This window comes from Acanthochromis polyacanthus, chromosome 6 (genome assembly GCF_021347895.1).
Source record: "Acanthochromis polyacanthus isolate Apoly-LR-REF ecotype Palm Island chromosome 6, KAUST_Apoly_ChrSc, whole genome shotgun sequence".
Taxonomy (NCBI): Eukaryota; Metazoa; Chordata; class Actinopteri; family Pomacentridae; genus Acanthochromis; species Acanthochromis polyacanthus.
In genome coordinates, this window is record NC_067118.1 from 41356320 (window position 1) to 41376076 (window position 19757).

Here is a 19757-nt window from a genome sequence, read left to right on the forward strand (position 1 = left end):
CGATTTTTGGATTGTTTCTGTCCTGAGAGTCTCCTGCACGCGCGTGACAGATCCTGGAATCCTCAAAGAAACTCCCCTCAGAGGAGGGGATGAAGGCTGACGGAGAGCAAGGAAAGACTGGTGAGTGAGTGAGTGGAAGCAACAAGTGCAGCAGCAGCAGCAGCCGGGGTTTGCTGGACTGGAAGCCAGTTTTAGTCTTTGCTCTTTAAAAGGCTTTTACAATGAAACGGCAAAGGTTTCTTGTTAAGCATCTAAAGGTCCTCAGAGGTGCATTTAACTGCTTTTTTAGCTTTTGGAGCATCATGCTGTCATGCTGGCAGGTGTCATGTCTGACAGCGAGTCACCCAGTCACTCACCTGTTTTAGTGTTGAGCCGTTGGGAGACTTTAACCTGCACCGACCTCACAGTAGCTGTTATTATGTGAACACACAGTTCACCATTAACCCTTTTACCACTGGACCTGCATAGAATGGGCTTAAAGAGACACAAGTTCTATTTCTTCAGACATTTGACTGCTAATACAGGAATCTAATAAGTAACCCATGAATGAGAAGATTAAAAAAGTCAGATTATGGTTTAAAAAGTTTTATTTTATGCTTGTCTGTTTTACAACAGCTGTGGAGATAGCAGGTTGTGAGTTTTTTTCGGCCTCTCATTGACTCTTTGGCATGGTGTTTAGGATTTCTACGGTGGAGTTTGTCTCCAAACAATGGTGTTTTTATAGTCATGTAAAGAAGGCTCTGTGTCGTGTTTCCAGTGTAAACACTGTGGTCTGGGGGTTGTGAGCGGCACTTTTTAGCCTGAATGCACTTGTTACACTCACAGGGATTCCTGCTGCATCAGCCACGGTGCTTTCAGACCAAAGCATTCAGTTACATAAGCTGAGAAATGTTGCGTTTGTGAGAAAATCTACAGGTGTCCTCGTGTGCTGTTTTGCTTCCAAATACCTGCATTTTATCTGCATGGTGGCAGTTGACCTGCCTCTCAACCTTGGACTAGCGATAGCTCAAACGGAGAAGTAAAAGTTCACGTACCATGACAGATTAACCGTGTGCTCTCTACTTGGTGTGTTTTTTTTTTTTTTTGGCCACCCCGTAACTGTCCTCCAAGCGTGTCATGTAAATCTTTCAAGCTTAACCCCCGAGGTGTGGTTGTGACACAATTAGAGCTTTAAAGCCAAACACCTGTAGGCTATGGACGGGCGTCTCTGCCTGACACTGCTGCAGTTATGAATTTGCAACTGTGCTCAGCTACTCACCTTTCTGTCTCACATTTCTCTGACAGCCTCTGTGATTACCACTTAGGTAAGCTGTGGTCTGTCTTTGCACAACTGGAATCGGACAGCATTAGTCATGCGGCCGTTATTGCTCGTAACCATAGCAGCAGGTTACGTGTAATCACAGGTGTTGATGATTTCTGAGCAGGATAACAGAGAAATGTCCTGGTTTTGATCTTCTCTGTTTTAAATCTGCATCAAGCCTCTGTTCCTCGACCCCTTGCCGAGTCAACCGTCGACACCCTAAATCATTTCAGATCGCACCGCTCCGTCGTGTCACTCAGAGAGAAAACAGTACATCAGAGGAGTGACATGATGCCAGGGTGGGTTTAACCCTGTAGATTAACACCTTCTGTGAACCAGAAGCTGTTGTTGCCACCGTCTGACTGACTGGCCGGCCTCTAAATGCATGCATGTGTCCGTTTCTGCACATATATTCAGTCCTTGCGTGCATGTGTGCCTGCTTTCCAACCGGCTAAGTTTGACAGCGTAATAGTGAGAACCGAGCTGAATTTTGGAGCTCGTTGTGTAATTGCCTCCTTCAGTGAGCAGCTCCCTCAGGTGCTCTAGTTTCCTCCCCATTGTGGCAGCAGACACAGATGACAATTTGGAACAAGTTACGGATAATCAGCTGCCTGTCAGAATCAAGTCAGAGATGATGGTAAAGCAGCAATACTAATCACACCCCGGTAACTGTGATTTGCCACTTTCTGCGAGCGTGAAGCAATTTAGTGTTTTAATGAGGACGGGTTGATTGAGAGCCTTTCTCACGGTTCCGTCTATCGCTCTGTTTGAACACCTCTGTGCCTAATCACATTTACTCCAAAGCGAAGGTGCAGATTAATTTGGCTGCTTTCTCCGTCACCGTCGCAAATCAAATTCATCCCTCCGTTGGCCGGCGTTCTCAGACGCTGTCCATTCCCCCTCGCTGCTCATCAAATATACACGGACGGATGAAGCAACTTGCTCTCTGTAAGTCACGCTGGCGGTGACAGTCTTTTCAATCTTGCAGTTTTATTTACCCAAGCTGTCAGCTGAGGCTCTGCTCGTTCCGAAACACTCAACAAATGCAGCTCGGTGGCCGTCAGTTTCCCATTTCAGCCGCAGAATCCCGTTGGAGTATCTGGAGAGGTGATTGTTTTGGCAACTCTGTATTCTAATTTGTCTGCCAAGTCGTCGTCGTGAACTTGGCGTGACGTTTCTAGGTGTCGGTTTTTATTTTTGGCAAGCGAAGCTGTTTGTAAAAGTGTGTGTTGGGTTGATATGAGAGATTGCAGGGTTTCATCACAGTAGTAGGGGCAGGCTGGCTGTGGGTGTGTGTGTTTGGGCTCCATAGTTTGATGAAATATCCACGGCGACACAGTGGCTGCCCTCTCATTTGGCCCAGACTATTAATAACAACAATTTTAGCCTTTGGCACCAAAGGTCATTTCCCAGCTATATGCACAGCGGCACACAGACACAGGTACAGACTCTTCACACGTGCTCCGTCATACGAGCGCCGCCACACATCCACACGCCTCTTACCTACCTGTCTGGGCTAATCTGTGCATCCGTCTGATAGGACGAATCCGCTGCATTAAATGCTTCTGAATGCTCGTCAGACTTACAGAAATCTCTCTGCAGAACTCGTTTATTGTCCCATTTGCATCAGGAAGTGTTGTTATCTCCTCGACTCCCACTCGCGCTCAGCAAAACTCCGAAAATAACTGTTAATTTGTTTGCAATATGCTTCACTGCGACACCCAGGGAAGAAAGAAATAAACATGATCGCACAGTGTTAACAATGAGCAACAGCAGAATGGAGCCAGAAAGGAAGAATAAAATGAAAATGGATCTTACAAAGCTAAATGTGTGCATAAAAGCAGGGGTGTCCAATCCAGCCGCAGGAGGACTTAGTGAAGTGTACAGAATGTAAATTAGTAAAACTATAAATTTAAAATCATTTCTAGACCATGTTAAGTTGTTATGATGTGAAAGTAAAATACTGGATTGCTCATTGTTCTTTTGTCTTTTTGTGTCTCATTTTTGTATATTTTGTCTTGTTTTTTTGTCTGACTTTTGTCATTTGTCTGATTTTTTTGTCATTTTGTTTCTCATTTTTGTCATTTTCTGTCTAATTTTTCTACTATTTTGTCTTGTTTTTGTTGTTTTTTTGTCTGACTTTTGCCGTTTTTCTCATTTTTTGTCATTTTGTTTCTCATTTTTGTCGTTTTCTGTCTAATTTTTCTAATATTTTGTCTTGTTTTTGTTGTTTTTTTGTCTGACTTTTGTCATTTGTCTGATTTTTTTTTGTCATTTTGTTTCTCATTTTTGTCGTTTTCTGTCTAATTTTTCTACTATTTTGTCTTGTTTTTGTTGTTTTTTTGTCTGACTTTTGCCGTTTTTCTCATTTTTTGTCATTTTGTTTCTCATTTTTGTCGTTTTCTGTCTAATTTTTCTACTATTTTGTCTTGTTTTTGTTGTTTTTTTGTCTGACTTTTGCCATTTGTCTTATTTTTTGTCATTTTGTTTCTCATTTTTGTCGTTTTCTGTCTAATTTTTCTAATATTTTGTCTTGTTTTTGTTGTTTTTTGTCTGACTTTTGTCGTTTCTCTTTTTTGTCTTTTTTTCCTAATTTTTGTCGTTTTCTGTCTAATTCTTCTAATATTTTGTCTTGTTTTTGTTGTTTTTTGTCTGACTTTTGCCGTTTGTCTCATTTTTTGTCATTTTGTTTCTCATTTTTGTCGTTTTCCATCTAATTTTTGTAATATTTTGTCTCGTTTTTGTTGTTTTTTGTCTGACTTTTGTCATTTTTCTCATTTTTTGTCATTTTGTTTCTCATTTTTGTCATTTTCTGTCTAATTTTTCTAATATTTTGTCTTGTTTGTTGTTTTTTTGTCTGACTTTTGTCGTTTGTCTCTTTTTTGTCTTTTTTCCTCATTTTTGTCGTTTTCTGTCTAATTTTTCTAATATTTTGTCTTGTTTTTGAGACAAAACCGAGGCATATTGTTGTTGAAATTGAGCTTATTTTTCTTCAGAAGAAATTTCAGAATGTTCATAATGTTTTGTGAAAAGATAATTCCTTAAATGTGAACATTTTTGCACTAAACATAGGAAGCGTGTGGAGTTGTCATCATTTCTAGGTTTTTATGCTGTGGTTTTACTGGTCCGGTTCACTGGAGATCAGATTGGGCTGAATGTGGAACCTGAACTAAGATGAGTTTGACACCCTTTTCATGTTATGGCTGAATGAATGACATGTTTTTATTCTACCAGTCCACAGCTCATGTCCATCATTACTGCTGGGCCCAATGCAACCAATTAACATCTCCTCATGCCTCCTATAAGCTGTCCAGAGTAAAGCTATTTCTATCTAGCAAAACACCAATTCATTAGCGCTCAGGCAACTCAGACAGCAATGTACACGTAATTAGTTATCCCCAAAAATATTAAAAAAACAGAAACATAATAGTGCACATTTCTGCAATTATAATATTCTAGAATTGGCTCTTGGGTACTCTCACAGTATTTATTTCCCACCTGAATGCCTCCTAATACAAAGTCGTGGAGGATGATAAATAGCGTGGAACTAATAAGGAGATTATGGGGGAGGACGGCTGCTGGCCGGCATTTTTTCCCCATTACATCTGTGAAAGGATTGCCACTTTTTTACTCATTTGCAGCGTCCGACTCGTTCAGCTGTATTTTAATGGCTCCATTCGTCCGTCCCTGTATCCAGCAGCTATCTCGCCTTCCATCCCTCACGACCATCTCTGCACCTTTTTCCACACTGGAAAAAAATGCCCCTCTCAAAACAAGAAAAAGAAAATTATTTCAAGGAGCTTTTACCGTGAAATAATTGAAAAAATCTGCCAATAGAACAAGAGAAAATGTCTTGGTAAGATTTCTTGAAATAAGATATGATATTTAGAATATTGAGATCTTAAAATTAGCTGGAAAAACCTATTTTAAGCAATTTTTTTTACGAGGATTGTCAAGCTTAGGTGTCTTAAAATAAGCCGGATATGCTTAAAAAAGGAGTTTTTTACTCAAAAATAGATTTTTGCTTTCATGTAACCTCCTAATTTGAGATGTTTTAACCCTCATGTTGTCTTCATTTACATACACCAAAAAATATTGTTTCCTTGTCTGAAAAAAATCCAAAAAAACAGCCAAAAAAAATCCCCAAATTTCTGAAATTTAGCAAAAACCTTCAGGAAGAAAATTCCAATAATTCCTTAAAAGTTTCCCTTAAAAGTTTTTTTTTTCAAAAAATCCCGCAAATTTGGCAAAAAAAATTATTTTATATATTGTCAAAAAATTACTAAAAATCTTCCAAAAAACCCCTAAAAAAAATCGAAACTGATTACATATATATCAGTAAAACTTCCCAATATTTCCTTCAAGAACATTCACATAAAAATCAGCCAAAATCCGGCAAAATTTGCTGGATTTCGGTTGATTTTTTTGTGAATGTTCTTAAGAAACATTTTTAACATTTCTTTTTTTTCACCAAAAAATGTTCAAAACTTTCCCAAAAATGTTGCAAATGTGGACATTAGAAGGTTCACTGTGAAAATATTTATCACATTTTCAAACATTAAAATGGGACGACACGAGGGTTAAACTTATTTTGAGTTTTCTTGTAAAGTACAACTCAAAACAAGATAATTTCAAGATTGTTTGACTTAACAAGATATTTATGATGCATTGTCTTGCATTGTTATCTTAAATCAAGTGGGATGAGACATTTTGACTAAAAATAAGACAAACAGACTTGGTAAGAGTTTGACTTTTTGCAGTGCAGTTTCATGCAAACTCAGACGCTAATCTACTGGATGAAGAAATTCGAAAAGCTGCTCAGTTTATCTGCCCATCTCTGCAGCCTGGGAAGGGCAGTAATCTTAGTGTTTGTCAGGTTTTTTTCACTTCAGAGAGGACAGAATTTAAAACAAACGTATAGTCAGGACGGATTACTTTCAATTCAGCGCGAGTGCATACTGTGAAAATAAGAGTGGTGCTTATGTAACAACCACAATTTTTCAAAAAACATTTTTTTAATAAAGAACATCAGTAGTACAATTTTGTTTTATTTTTTACCATTTCAGACACAGTTCTAGTGTGTCGACTGCTCCGTTTGCATGGTGATGTCTTTTTGAGAACATCAACGCAAGTTCTGACCAGTGTGGCTGATACCATCCATCCACAGAGGATTTTTAAGCCGACGGCCGCAGATCGTGGTGGAATGTGGCTGAGATTACTGCCTATCTGTCTCTCTAATCTTTTTTTTTTTTTTTTGCTCACTGTTGAGCTCTGTTCTAAGCCCCCACTCTTGCACAAGTTCAGCCCCCATTACTCCAAGGACCCGGAGCATGAAATAGGCTTGCCAGCATGTGGATGTCAGATTCTGTGATGTAAAAGCAGAGACTACTTGATCGACATCGGCTGACTAGGAGGGAGAGAGTCATGCAGTGAGTGACATTGTCATTTAAATGCCTTTTGATGTGAATTAGCGGTGACGGCTTCGAATTCTGGGGGATTTCAGGTCGTAGTTTGTTGAGTGAAAGTTAAATCACGCAATGTGGAGCTTCTCCTCAAGTCCCAGGTGCTCAAATGGGAGGATTTGTTGCTTCTTTTCTGTTTTCTGTGATTGTTAAATGTATGTTTTGGGGGATTTGGACAGTCTGTCAGACGAAGCGAGCGATCATCCGTCTAGTTTCTGACATTTTATCGGTCGATCAATCCCGCGCTTTCACTTCTTCGTTGTGAGCTTCTCGTTCCTTCTTCATACTTTCTTCATCTGAACTTCAACTCGCGAGTTTATACGAGTTTAAAGACCACAGGGACCTGAAGCGTACCCTCCATGGTGTGCTTGTCAATAAATAGCAATCTATCTCCTTTAAGTGTTCTCCTGAATACCAACCTCCCTTCATCATCGTCTCGGATAATACGGAATATTAGAGTCTGATTTCTCTGATGGAGTGCCCCAAGGAAAAGTGTGTTTTTTCGTTTTTTTCCCCCCGTTTTCATCAGCCGTGACCCTGTCATCTCCTCAGGCAAACGCTGGGAGATTGTTCTGCTCATGAGAATTGACTAGCTAATCCAGAGCAAAGCACTCCCAGACAGAGCAGACACTGCAGGCTGCCTTCATCAGTCTGGGCTCCGGCGCTGCAACCGTCACGAGCCACTGATGAATTTGCCATCAATGGTCCATAAAAATGACTCTGTGTGTGTGAGAGAGAGAGACAAAGAGACAGACAGACACTGAGTTTTATTAATGACTCCTGCATCTCATTTGAAATTAAAGTCTGTGCGGAAAATGTATTTGTGATCTGTTTTTAAAATGACGTGATGTAAAAGCGTGCTTTCCACGCGTGACATCCTGCATCTAAAAATGATGCATATCACCTTTTTTAACACTTCATTTGCACTCGTGCCGATCACTCTGTGCCCAACGTAGTAATGTTTAATAAATCACCAGTCGCCACCTCGTTAAAAGTGTGTTTTCAGGGTTGAGCTTCGTATCCGCAGCTCGTTTATGTTACATCCTGCTGCTTTTTATTTCTGTACAACATGAAGATCAATCAGCAAATCCTTGAAAATGGAGTTTTGGAATTTGTCACAGTGAGCCTTCAGGCTGCTTCGTTCTTCGTCGGCTGCGTGGGAATGTAGTGCAGGCTAATTGAAAAAAAGGGCAGCTGTGCATGACATCACTGTGGAGTAGCTTTAGTAACAAACACAAGTTACGTCAGACTTAATATTTGCTGTGATTGGTTTCATAACTCGGCATGTTTAGCTCAGCAAGTTCACACTTTCTGCCAATCTGACCTCATCTGATTGTGTCGACATCATGGCAGAACGAGAACCTTCATCACTTTTCCGGAAACGTTATGATGATAATCTTACTAGGTCAGAGCTAGAAGCATTTCTTTATCGCTTTGAACGCATGCATGTTGTTGTAACACTAGATAGACACACACGGGCAACATGCAAGACTTTTTCCACATTTCAGCATCAGCATTGGTCCACAAAAGATTCGATTTGCTTGCCAAAATCACAACAGTTCCCAGAACTCGGAATATAACTGAGGGACTTTTGAAGTCCATGGGATATATCTTGCATACGTTTTTGTTCAAAATAAAAAAACTAATGTCGTTTATATTCATTATGATCATGTCTTTACAAATTCCAGAATTATTTATTATGGAAACAATCACTTATTAATAAAAAATGACTGGATATCACTAAAATGTCAACTAAATAACCTTCTCAATTTAACACCAACCACCTTCTAATGAGCTAAACAATAATAAAATGAGCTGATTCAGAAATAGTTTTGATTGTGTTCTTTTTATTAAGTTGAGATAATCATGACAGATGTTTCTGTTTTGGAAATATATCAAGTTTTATATGGAAAAAAAACAAAACAAACTTTCCACTAAGTTCCCCGTTCCAAAAACTCCTCTCCAGGAAGTGTGTTAATTCCAGATCACATGACCTGCTCCTCATGATGTCATTTCCTGAAGAAAAGACTGGCCAGACTCCAAGGCTTTCTGACTTATTTAATATAAAGTAGTCAACAGGTTTACTACAATATCTTTATAAATAACTTTCAAATTCAATTTTACTCAATTGTCTCAATAATATTTAGAAGAATCTTTCTCTAAAATGCCATGTTTTGTTTGGTTTCAGGCGGCCATGTTGATTTTAGGCCTGAAAACAGCAAATGAGCACCTATTACAAACTGAAATGTCCATAAAGATACAGATTAATGAGAACTGACAATAATAAACTGAATCTGGGTCTTGGCAAAACACTAACACAAGCTAAAGTTTAGTTTGTGGCTTCCAGCTGCTTGCAGGAGTCTTTCCTCTGAGTTTATTAGATACTTGAAGCAACAGTATTTTCATTAACTGCATAGAAACTATTCCCAGCATAGAGAAAGAATTGGTAACACTGTGAACTTTATCGGCTCCAGTTGAATCCTCAGATTGAGTCCTGAGCTCTGTTACTGTTTTATTCACTAATGCAGTAAATTATGATCACACAAAGATGCAGATTTAGTCATTTCTTTATTTTTACAGTTTACAGGCAGCAAACGTGGCTTTGTGTCCAGTTTTCTGTAAATAACAAAGATCGCACAAAGTCGGTCACTGTGAGGGATTTGTTTCTAAACTAAAGTGGGAACATTTAAATAAAAGAGTGAGTGAATGTTTAACAGATTGATTAAGCAGTGACACCTTTTCTACATCTGAAAAGGAATTTAGGGTTATATATTGAGGCTTCAGTGAAAGAAAATCTGTGAAACTTGAAACATTTCAAATCAAATCAATATCACTTGTCAAATGGAAAGTTATGATGCAAATTTGACGTAACTGGCTCAGTGGATCAGGTGCTTTAAGGAGAATTTGTATTCAGACAGTGTAAAGTAGCAGCCAAAGCAGAAAAGTTTATAAAGTCTAGCATCATTTTCAATGCTTTTTTTTCTCCTTTTTTTCCATTTGTCCTAAGGCTACAAACAGTTTCCCTTGGGAACGAAAAGTCAAACTATGGCTGCTGTTTGTAAAGAAGCCTGTAAAGAACAAACATTAATCATTATCTCATCATGCATTCAGGTGTGTGTGGGAGTGTCCTTACACCGAAGAGATTTTTTTCTATAAATGAAAAGTTCTTCTCATTGACTACTTAAAAAAAAGTTTCAATACCTCCGTGTGCTGATTTTCTCTGTGTATAATTGTGGATAAGTCGATGTGATTCGTGTGTTTCCAGGGATAGAATCATTCCAGGGAAATGGAACCATGTCAGAGGGGGCGCATTAGCCTGAAGCCTCTCTCGCATGTCATTTTCCATGGAATAACCTGCTGATTCTCATGGATTTCATGGGAGTCTAGCTGGTGAAGTGCCGCCTCAGTTGGTCTTTGCGGCGTTACATAGACTGTTGAGGAAACTGGAAGAATAAAGAGTCAGAACAGAGTGAACCTGTGGACTCCAGCTTCAGATAGAAAACCGTCTGCATGCGGGGAATGAAGCCAACAGTGCTCACATAAATAAAATCCAAATGAATTATCATCTTATTGAACCTCTGAGTGGTTTAATTTTTTGATTTGCTGAAACGCTTAGAAATAAGTGACATTTGTGAATTGCCAGAGGGTGAAAGTTGACATGACTGAAAAGTCTTAGATTTAAAAAGCCTTCCAATGAATCTTAATCACATTAGCATAAACAGTGTAGCAATCATGAATTTATTTATTTTTGAGTCTTCTCAAAGATTGCTGGGAAGGGTTGAGCTTCTAACCCGGTCTGGCACCTCTGAATGGATTTTTGGAGGGAAATGTAAGTATTCAACCAAAGCTGAGTTGCCAAGTCCAAAAACCAAGAAGAGGAAGTGGACTTGTTGCCTCCGGTCATGATGCTGCTCACATTCTTGACACTGACTGCTCTTTGATCCCTTTTTTAAAATTATTAATACATTCCTGATTTGGGCTGTTACTCCGCCAAAGAACGGTGGAGTTATGTGATGATCAGCATACGTCTGTCTGTCTGTCTGTTAGCAGCATTACTCAAAGACGGACTAAAGGATTTGGATGAAACTTACCATGGAAGATCAGAAATGACACAAAGACCAAGTGATTAGATTTTGGCAGTGATGCAGCTTTAAGTCTGGATCCACGGATTTGTTGAAGATTCCTGTATCATTGCGAGACATAGCGGCACGGCGTCGCTGTAACCATGGCAACATGTGAACACTACATCAGCTTCCTGGTGACGATCACGCGGTTGTGATCGGAGTACAAATGCACTGCTACAGACCACGAGTTTATAAGACTGCAACTGTGAATAATTCCTACTTTTTAAAGAAAATTTTAGTTTGAAGACATTTTAAAGTCATTTTGGACTCATTTTTTGTAATTTTTTTTTTTTAACCCTTATCATCCATCCTAGACAATGAACTCATTTTGGAGAGGTTTTGAGCAAGTTCTGGACAAATTTGAGTAATTTCTAATCATTTTGTACATATTTTGGGTAATTTTTGACAAATTTTGACAACACTTAGAGAACATACTTCTTTTATGAGGTCAAATTGGAGTCATTTTAGACGTGTTTTTATTGTTTTTAGTCATTTGTGGAACCCTTCTAAGCCATCCTAGATGTTTGACTCCTTTTGGACAGATTGTGAACGGGAAAAGAGGATTTTTTTTGAGCAAGTTCTGGACAAATTTCTAATCATTTTGGACAAATATGGAGATTTGTCAAAGATTTCTGTATCACTGAGAGGTAGCGGCATGGCGTCACTGTAACCATGACAACAAGTGAACACTACAAGTGATCACATGATTGCGATCCGACTACAAATCCACCGCTGAGGACTTATCTGTTGGAAATGATACAAGGAACAACTGATTAAACTGTGGGGGTGTTTCTGAGTCCCGCTACATATTTAGGTCACGTGATTCCGTATCTGTACATAATGTACACATGCAGAATACACGGCTGTTCTCAGTGCTAGGTAATTTTGTTTGTGGGTACATCTGTTTTAAATGGACACATTCTATCAATTTTTTTTCAAGATTTTAGCAGTCAGAAATGATCCAACAACTAAACTTTGAGTGTTTTTCTTATTCCTCCACTCTCTGAAAATGCATCCAATCACCATGTCAGAGCCCAGACAGTTCTTTAGAGCATTAATTATGACATTCTTTATGATGATGTATATTTAGAAGGAACTGATTACACTTCGACTGGACTCTCATGTTAGTCTAACGATGTGTGGATTTCGTCAGAGGGGATGTTGCTCTGTGGTAATCGAAGCAGCGTGTGCACATAATGCGTCTAAATTGCACAGTTATGTCGCAGAAATATCCTGTCGAGGCTTTCTAGCATCAGCGCCCACATTACTTATACGTTGTTAAGCAGTCGACATGCATCGTGTGCAGCCGTTATGGAGAACAGTGTGTGTTGGAGGAGCAGGGCTGCCTGTCACAGCAGCAGCTTCTATATTGAGATCATCCGTTCTGCACTCTGGGCCGGTGTGTCCTCACTCTGTGAGCCGGACGAATGAGAATTCTGCAGGAACAATGGGCCCGTTAATTGATTTTGTCTCCAATATCAGGCAAAAATTGAACTCCACCCCTGTCTTCCCCTCCCGCCCACTCTAAAGAGGGAAAACCAATCTAAAAATTACCCCCCTCTAGACACTTACTGTCATTCCCTATCAATTTTCGGCCTCCACCGCCGTTCCAGCCAAGTCCAATTTCAGCTGCCTCGTGGCCACTGGACTCTCTGACAGATTGCTGAAACCTTTTGCAACTTTGCCGTCTGAGTCCTGCTGTTTTTGTAGAAATGTGAGCAGAGGAAGTGGAGGAGGGAAAAACTGTGCAGGACGATGGAGTTCGTGGAAGTTGATTTGGAGAGAGAGAGTCAGACATATAGATGTAAGAAAAGGAAATCCCACAGAAGCTTAATGTGTTCCCATGGCGTGAAATGTTCTGATTGCGACGCCTGAATGCTTCTGATGGATCCAGAAGAGCTGTACATCACAATGTTAGAGCCTAAGAAGTACTCACACACACAGTCGGAAGAAGCACTTGTAATTTGTTACAGAAAATGTATTTTTCTCTCCTCAAATGTTTAATCTCTTTTTTTTGGCCCATTAAGTCCACTTCAGGAAGAAAGGATGATGGATTTTTGTGTCCCCAGAGAAGTGCTGATATATTAGAACAATTTTATGACTGGTTTCCGCCATACCAAAGCTGTCACACAAAGGCTGCGGGATTATTTAGGAAGACAGTTTCAGCCTTTCCGCCTAAATCATATAAATAGGAAATGACACTGATCAGATTCATAATTCACTGCTACCAACTGCACGTCAGCTGATGCATGGCCGCTATTATGCAAATGCACACATTTAAGCAGTCATTTACATCAGTGGTCGAAGGATGGAGATTTTATTTACTGTTTCAATGAATCATAATAACTAGAGGCGAGCCCGTTTAGGGAATTGGAATGGAGGCAGAGATGGAGGGGGTCAATGCATGCACGTATTTTTTCGCCAGCCGAGTCAGAGACAAAGATCAGTTGTCTTTAGCCTCGGTTTAATCCCTGTGGCACTTCACAGCCGAATAGAACTTCAGTCAGACATTCGTATTAAGCCTGGACTATTTAAAGACATTCCCTGGACAAAATTGTGCGTGTGCACGTGTGTTGAGGTGTTAAAAACAAAAAAAGCAACGACATTAGCTTAGTTGTTGCAAATGTTTTCACTAGAAAAGCTAAAAATACAGGGTGGGGAAGCAAAAATGTCCCATTGACAAGTTTGAATGTCCGGCCCAAACGGTGAGGGTAATCAAAACAATAATGAAAATCAAAGTTCCTTACCTTTAACCAATCTTTGTAGTATTTGTCAGACCTTGGTGCATTGTGAAGTGAGCAAGTAACAAGCAAAACGCAACAGGGTTTGTGATCTCCTGGATGCCCAAATCCCTCAGAAGGACATTGCCAAGATTGTTGGCATCAGTGAGAGGACCATTCACCGCATCCAGCATGCCAGAGAATCCAGTTTGGGCACCAAGAGATCTCCAGATGGTCCTGGGAGTCTTGGGCTCAGATGGCAGTAAGATGCCCCCCCTACTTCTTCAAGCCAGATCAGAAAATTGTGGCTGATGTGTACTACAAAGTTCTGAGGTACACCGTTTTGCCCTGGCTGAAGGCCACCTACCCTGACAACAACTATGTGTGGCAGCAAGACGGGGCTCCTGCTCACACATCAATTAAGGTCCAAAAGTTCTGTGAGTAGAATATGGTGAACTTCTGGCCCAAAGGCATTTGGCCCCCGAGCTCACCTGATCTAAACCCCCTGGATTTTTTCTGATGGGGCGCCATTGAGTTGAGGACTAATGCCACCCCTCATGCCAATATGGATTTACTTAAAGGCTGCATTCTCCAGGGAATGGGAGGCCTACCCCAAGGAGGATATCAGGAGGGCCTGTGCCTCTTTCAGAGGTTGTATCGAGGCCTTCATCATGGCTGATGGAGGACAGATTGAATAAACATATTCTGAAAGCTTTAAATTTGTGTTCTTCAAGAAATCAGTTCAAAATTCCAAAGAATAAAAAAGTTATATCCATTTATAGTTGTTTTTACCTGACAGGACATTTTTGCTTCCCCACCCTGTATTTGTCATGAGAGTCTTAAAAGCCACTTTTTTGCATTTGTGTTTCTTTAAATTAATAGTTAATGCTGCAATGCAAGACCTTTATTGCTGCATTTGTTCTCTGTGGTAATAGTTTCTCATGCTTTCTTATCTAATCATGGTGTATTTACTTATTTGATTGTGGATAGTTTTGTTTTATTTGTATGTATGCCTCTTTTTGCAGTTTGTTGTGTCCATTCTTTATACAAAGTGCTATAGATGAATGTTACATTAGTTTTTTTTTGAAGATCAACTTTGCTTTTCCTTGTTATGTCCATATTGTGTTTTTAAAAATATATATATGCAAGAAGAGACTTCATAGACGTGCACATCATAGCAGTAGTAGTCTAGAGTTCCATTTAGGTCAGGAAGAGGCTAAAAACAGTCTGCATGTGTAATAATTTTGATACACCAATGCTAGTTTAGGGGTTTAATCAATAACTGGAGTTGGACTTTAAAGCAAACAGGCTGAGTACTTTTCAGATAATCTCGTGCCAAATCAGGTCAGGTCAGTGTGTAACTCTGTGCTGAGGCTTGTTAAAATCTAGTTGTGGTTTATTATAATGTGGGTGTTGTTTTTGTGGATTTGGCTGTAGTTTCCGAACAATAATTTAGCAGAAAAAGATGTCAGATGTGGAAAGAGACATCTTGTAAACAAGTCAGCAGTTAGAGGCGAACTTATTTGGAAGAGAAAAGCGTTTCAAACCAAGACATCAATGAATTTCAGTGGAATTTGACAAAATGGAAGCTGATATAACGGCTTATTAACTTTGTTGCTCCATTTAAATTTACATTTTAACCCTCCTTTGCTGCTTTGCAAAAGAGAAACGGCTTAAAGACAGGAATCAGCGGCACAGATATGTTTGGAATAGACTGTGTGAAGTTGTCAAGATGCAGTTACACCACAAATAGGAAAAGCTGTCATGACTAGATGCTGCTGGTGTGATCCCAGCTGACCAGAGACAGAAGTTCATCAACTATCACCGCTGATTTCTTTGTCAAGAAACTTCTGGCTTTACCTGTTTGCAAAGACATACAGATGACTGTGCTGCTTAAAGATGTGACCAAACAATGTGTCTGTGTAGATTCTCAACCATCTAGGTCAGGAGTGTCAAATTCATTTTAGTTCAGGTTCCACATTCAGCTCAGTTTGATCTTAAATGGTCCGGACCAGTAAAATCAGAGCATAACATCCTATAAATAACCCCAACTCCAGATTTTCCTTTGGTTTTCGTGCAAAAAAAAGGTGCATTCTGAAAATATTCACATTTAAACAGGATAAAATACTAGAAAAATGAGACACAAAATGACAAGAATTAGACAAATGACACGAAACAAAACAAAAAGCGACAAAAATTAGACAAAGAAGTTACGAAGGAACAAAAAATGGACAAACGACAGAAATGAGACAAAAAATTACAAAAGCAAGAAACAAAATGACAAAAATGACACACAAAACAATGAATAAAGCAAAACACAAAATCACAAAAATAAGACAAAAAACACAAGCGAGACCAAAAGGAAACACAAAATCACAAAAATAAGACAAAATTAAGAGACAAACAAGACAAAATATTACAAAAATGAGACACAGAACGACAAAAGAACAATGAGCATCTAGTATTTTACTTTATGATCAAAACAACTTTTTAAATTTATAGTTTTACTAATTTACAATCTGCAGTTAATGTCTTTTCTGTAATTTTTCCACTATACAAAGTCCTCCTGAGGCCCTGATTGGACCCTCTTGTGATCTGGTTTTGGCCCGCGGGCCGCATGTTTGACACCCCTGATCTAGATCATGGTAATTGTATGAGCTTCAGCTGGACTTCTCTTGATTTCTACTGAAGCTCCTAAGCCTTAGTGTGACTCTTTTTTTGTATTGTCGTAACAATAACGTAAGTATTCATGTTTTTCATTTTAGATTTAGCATTTAGAGACTGAAGCAAGCAGACTGATACGAAACACGATTGTCCCACTGACAGCAATAAAGTGCAATCAAAAAACTGTGCCTATAAAAAAATAAATATTAAAAAAAGCTTTAAACTTGGCAGCTCTGGCAGTCGAAGTCGTCTTTCCTCCACTCCCAACTCCCAGCACTTCTGCAGCACTCGCTCCCTGAGAGTCCCACGATGTAAACAAGTCAAGCACCATCCGTCAGCGGCTGACGCTCCTAACACTGTTAAACCAGCGATCCTTCAACTCAAATTTAATTTTTGGGAAGAGGGGGAAAAGTCTCAAATCTGACAAAACAAAACCTGTGTGGCTGCATGCAGCACGGTGGAGCGTCCGCATCGCTGTGGGCCACAGTTCAGGTAGTTTTCACCAAATGTTCTCTCTCAGAGGCTTTGGGACGTTACTGAAGGAGTTGACAGTCCAACCCTGTGTGACTAATTCACTGTGCACAGACATGTAAATGATGAAGAAAACAATGAGCACGCTCTCGGTGCACTCCTACACTCCTCCAGCTTGAATCAACGGAGGAAGAACAAATGAGCGCCTACCAGCTGCTGACTGAGCAAACTCACACAACATCCTGACTCATGACAGCTTCACACGTATCATGGACAGTCAAGGAAAGTTTTGATTCCTTAAGATTAGCAAACTTCTTGTTCAACTTAAGCAAACACGTGATTAAATGACCACAATGCCAAACTATTAAATGTCTAAGACAAAAACAAAACCTTTAGGAGTCCATAGTTTTCACTTCTTTTTTCTTCTCTAATTTAATAAAACTCAAAACCCACTAGCAGGATTTAAAGGCATGCTATCTGTTTAAAAATGACCAAAACTGCTCCATTTATAAGTAGAAACTGCAAAAACGTAAAGAGTTATTACATTTTCAGCTTTTAGACGGTCCTTTAATGACTCATCTGATATTCAGTGAAGACACTTAAATTTATGCTTTAAATTCGTCTACATGTCTTGTTTGAAAAATCCCCCAAAATGAACACTTTGCTCGAACCAGATTCTGCAAAAAGCTAAAAATTCTGCGCTCCTTGACACAACTATGGAGCCATTAGTGACTCATCTATGACCAACAATCACATGACAAAAATTCAGACATTTTTCACTGAACGCGTCAATTCCAGTTTTAAACTTTTGTTGTTTTCTTTATTTATTTTTTATTTATTGCATTATAACTGTGCTATAATCTCTACTGGCAGCTGTGGTTTTGTTCTTTCCATAGCGATGCAGGACTTCATAATAAAGAGCAAAAAGACACCAGAAACTGGATGGGGTACATCCTGTTGATTGCAATGAATTTGTGTGCACCATTACTGTGTGTGTGAGACTTTGTGGAGGTTTTCTGTAATGACACAGCGAATTAAAACATGTTTTAAAGCATGTGTGGAGAGCGGTTGCCCTTCTCCCTACCTCTCTGCTGTTTTTCCAGTGACCTACTTCAGTGCTTCGGTCTGTTAATGAAGTCCCAAATGAAGACGTGATGATTATGCAAACCGTGATGGGATGCAGACTGGACACTGCAGGTTGCTGGATGTTGGAGAGTCCTGAAGGTTCAAAGGTGGCAGAGTTCATTTCTCGGTTAAGTTGACGTCCCAGAGACAAGGAACTCTGTTTACTGAGAATTTGTAGAGGCCAACTGAGCATCGATCAGATCAGATGTGCTGCATTTTGGAATTTTTTGGACAAAACAAAAGCAACTCTTTCACATCAGAATAAAAACTGATTTGTACACAGCAATGTCAATTAATTATAAATATGAAATGTGAAATAAGTTACTGCATAAATAGTCACTGTCTTTTAGTGCAACACAGGTGGAGTTAGTGTTAGAAATCTTACAGTTAATGAAATGCGGTGAGTGTGTCACCGGTGATCATAGTACATATACTCTACCATTCAAACGTTTGGGGTCACCCAGGCAGTTTCATGTTATCCATGAAAACTCACACTTTTATCCATGTGCTAACATAACTGCACAAGGGTTTTCTGATCATCAATGAGCCTTTCAGCACCATTAGCTAACACAATGTAGCATTAGAACACAGGAGTGATGGTTGCTGGAAATGTTCCTCTGTACCCCTATGGAGATATTCCATTAAAAATCAGCCGTTTCCAGCTACAATCGTCATTTACCACATGATTCGTTTAATGTTATTTTCATTCAAATGTTATGTAATGTTCAAACTGAGGACATTTCTAAGTGACCCCAAACTTCATAACGGTGGTGTGTACATCGGTTCCAGATAAAACCCAGACTGTTTGACCCCTTGTTTGACGTGTTCCTGCAGACTTTAAGGAAAACAGGTGCTTCTGCTGAGACTGTCTGTCCCCAGAACCTAGCTGAACTCTAATAACATCATCCAGAGTCACAACAGGGAGCTGTTTTCAGACTAAAGCTCTGCACGCTGACTGCCAAACCCTGAACAACAGACATCCATAGCAGCCGGTAAACATAGCGGAGCATTTAGCGGGTAATTCCCCGAGGATATTTTTGTTGGGGCCGAAAAACAGAGAACAAAGGGAGCGAATATTGCGCTGCGTCACATTCATCAGGTGGGAGGAAACTTCAATGAGAAGATAATGTTCCGAGATAATCGCTGGACGCAACCTTTAGCTCGAACGGCCGAATGGATGACTTATTGCAGGTTGAAGCGTTAATCACAGGCCGTGGATTGACTTTTGATTCACCGTTCAGCTAATGTAACATCATAATTTGTGCTCACATTTTTCCTGCACAGATAAGAGAGACACTATCAGTTTCTGCTACCTGTTTGTCCTTTACATGTTTTAGTGTTTGATGCTGTTCCAAGGGGACGACTTTGTGCCTGCTGTGTTTTATAATCCATAGAAATAATTGAAAAAAGATGAAAAAACTGCTCCTATCCTTCGGTTGTTAACTATATGCTTTGCTGCATGTCAGACTGAGGTGGTAGCTGTCATTTAGGAGCAGAGCCTCGGCTGCCTCTCTCAGCAGAACAGATGGTGCTGAAGGTTGAGCTAACAGCAGAGAGGCAGCAAACATCCGACCCTGATGCATCCTCTCACCGGTGCTGAGGTTGTGATGGCAACAGAGTCGCACCGCTTCAAACTAAAACGCCACCCCGCGCTGTCAAACTTTCACAGCTTCTGCACGCTGCAAGAAAAAGAGAATTAAAGCATCTTCTTTTCCTAGCTGTTGGAAAAGAGAAGTAATTAAGGCCAGAAGGTTTTTGTTGAGCGCAGCTAAAAACAGCTGTTTCAGATGTGTAGAATGTGGCTGTGTCTGGTATGAAGGGAACGATTTCACAGGAACGATCTGAAAAATGTATTCATATTATTTCCGTCTCAGTGTCACATTGTATTTTT

At 39.7% G+C, this 19757-nt stretch overlaps 1 protein-coding gene across 1 annotated transcript in view; it reads left to right on the plus strand.

Annotated features, from left to right (window-relative positions):
- The window catches only part of LOC110967435 (kazrin-like), a 242689-nt gene that overhangs the window by 186188 nt on the left and 36744 nt on the right, over positions 1 to 19757 (plus strand). The window lies entirely within an intron of this gene.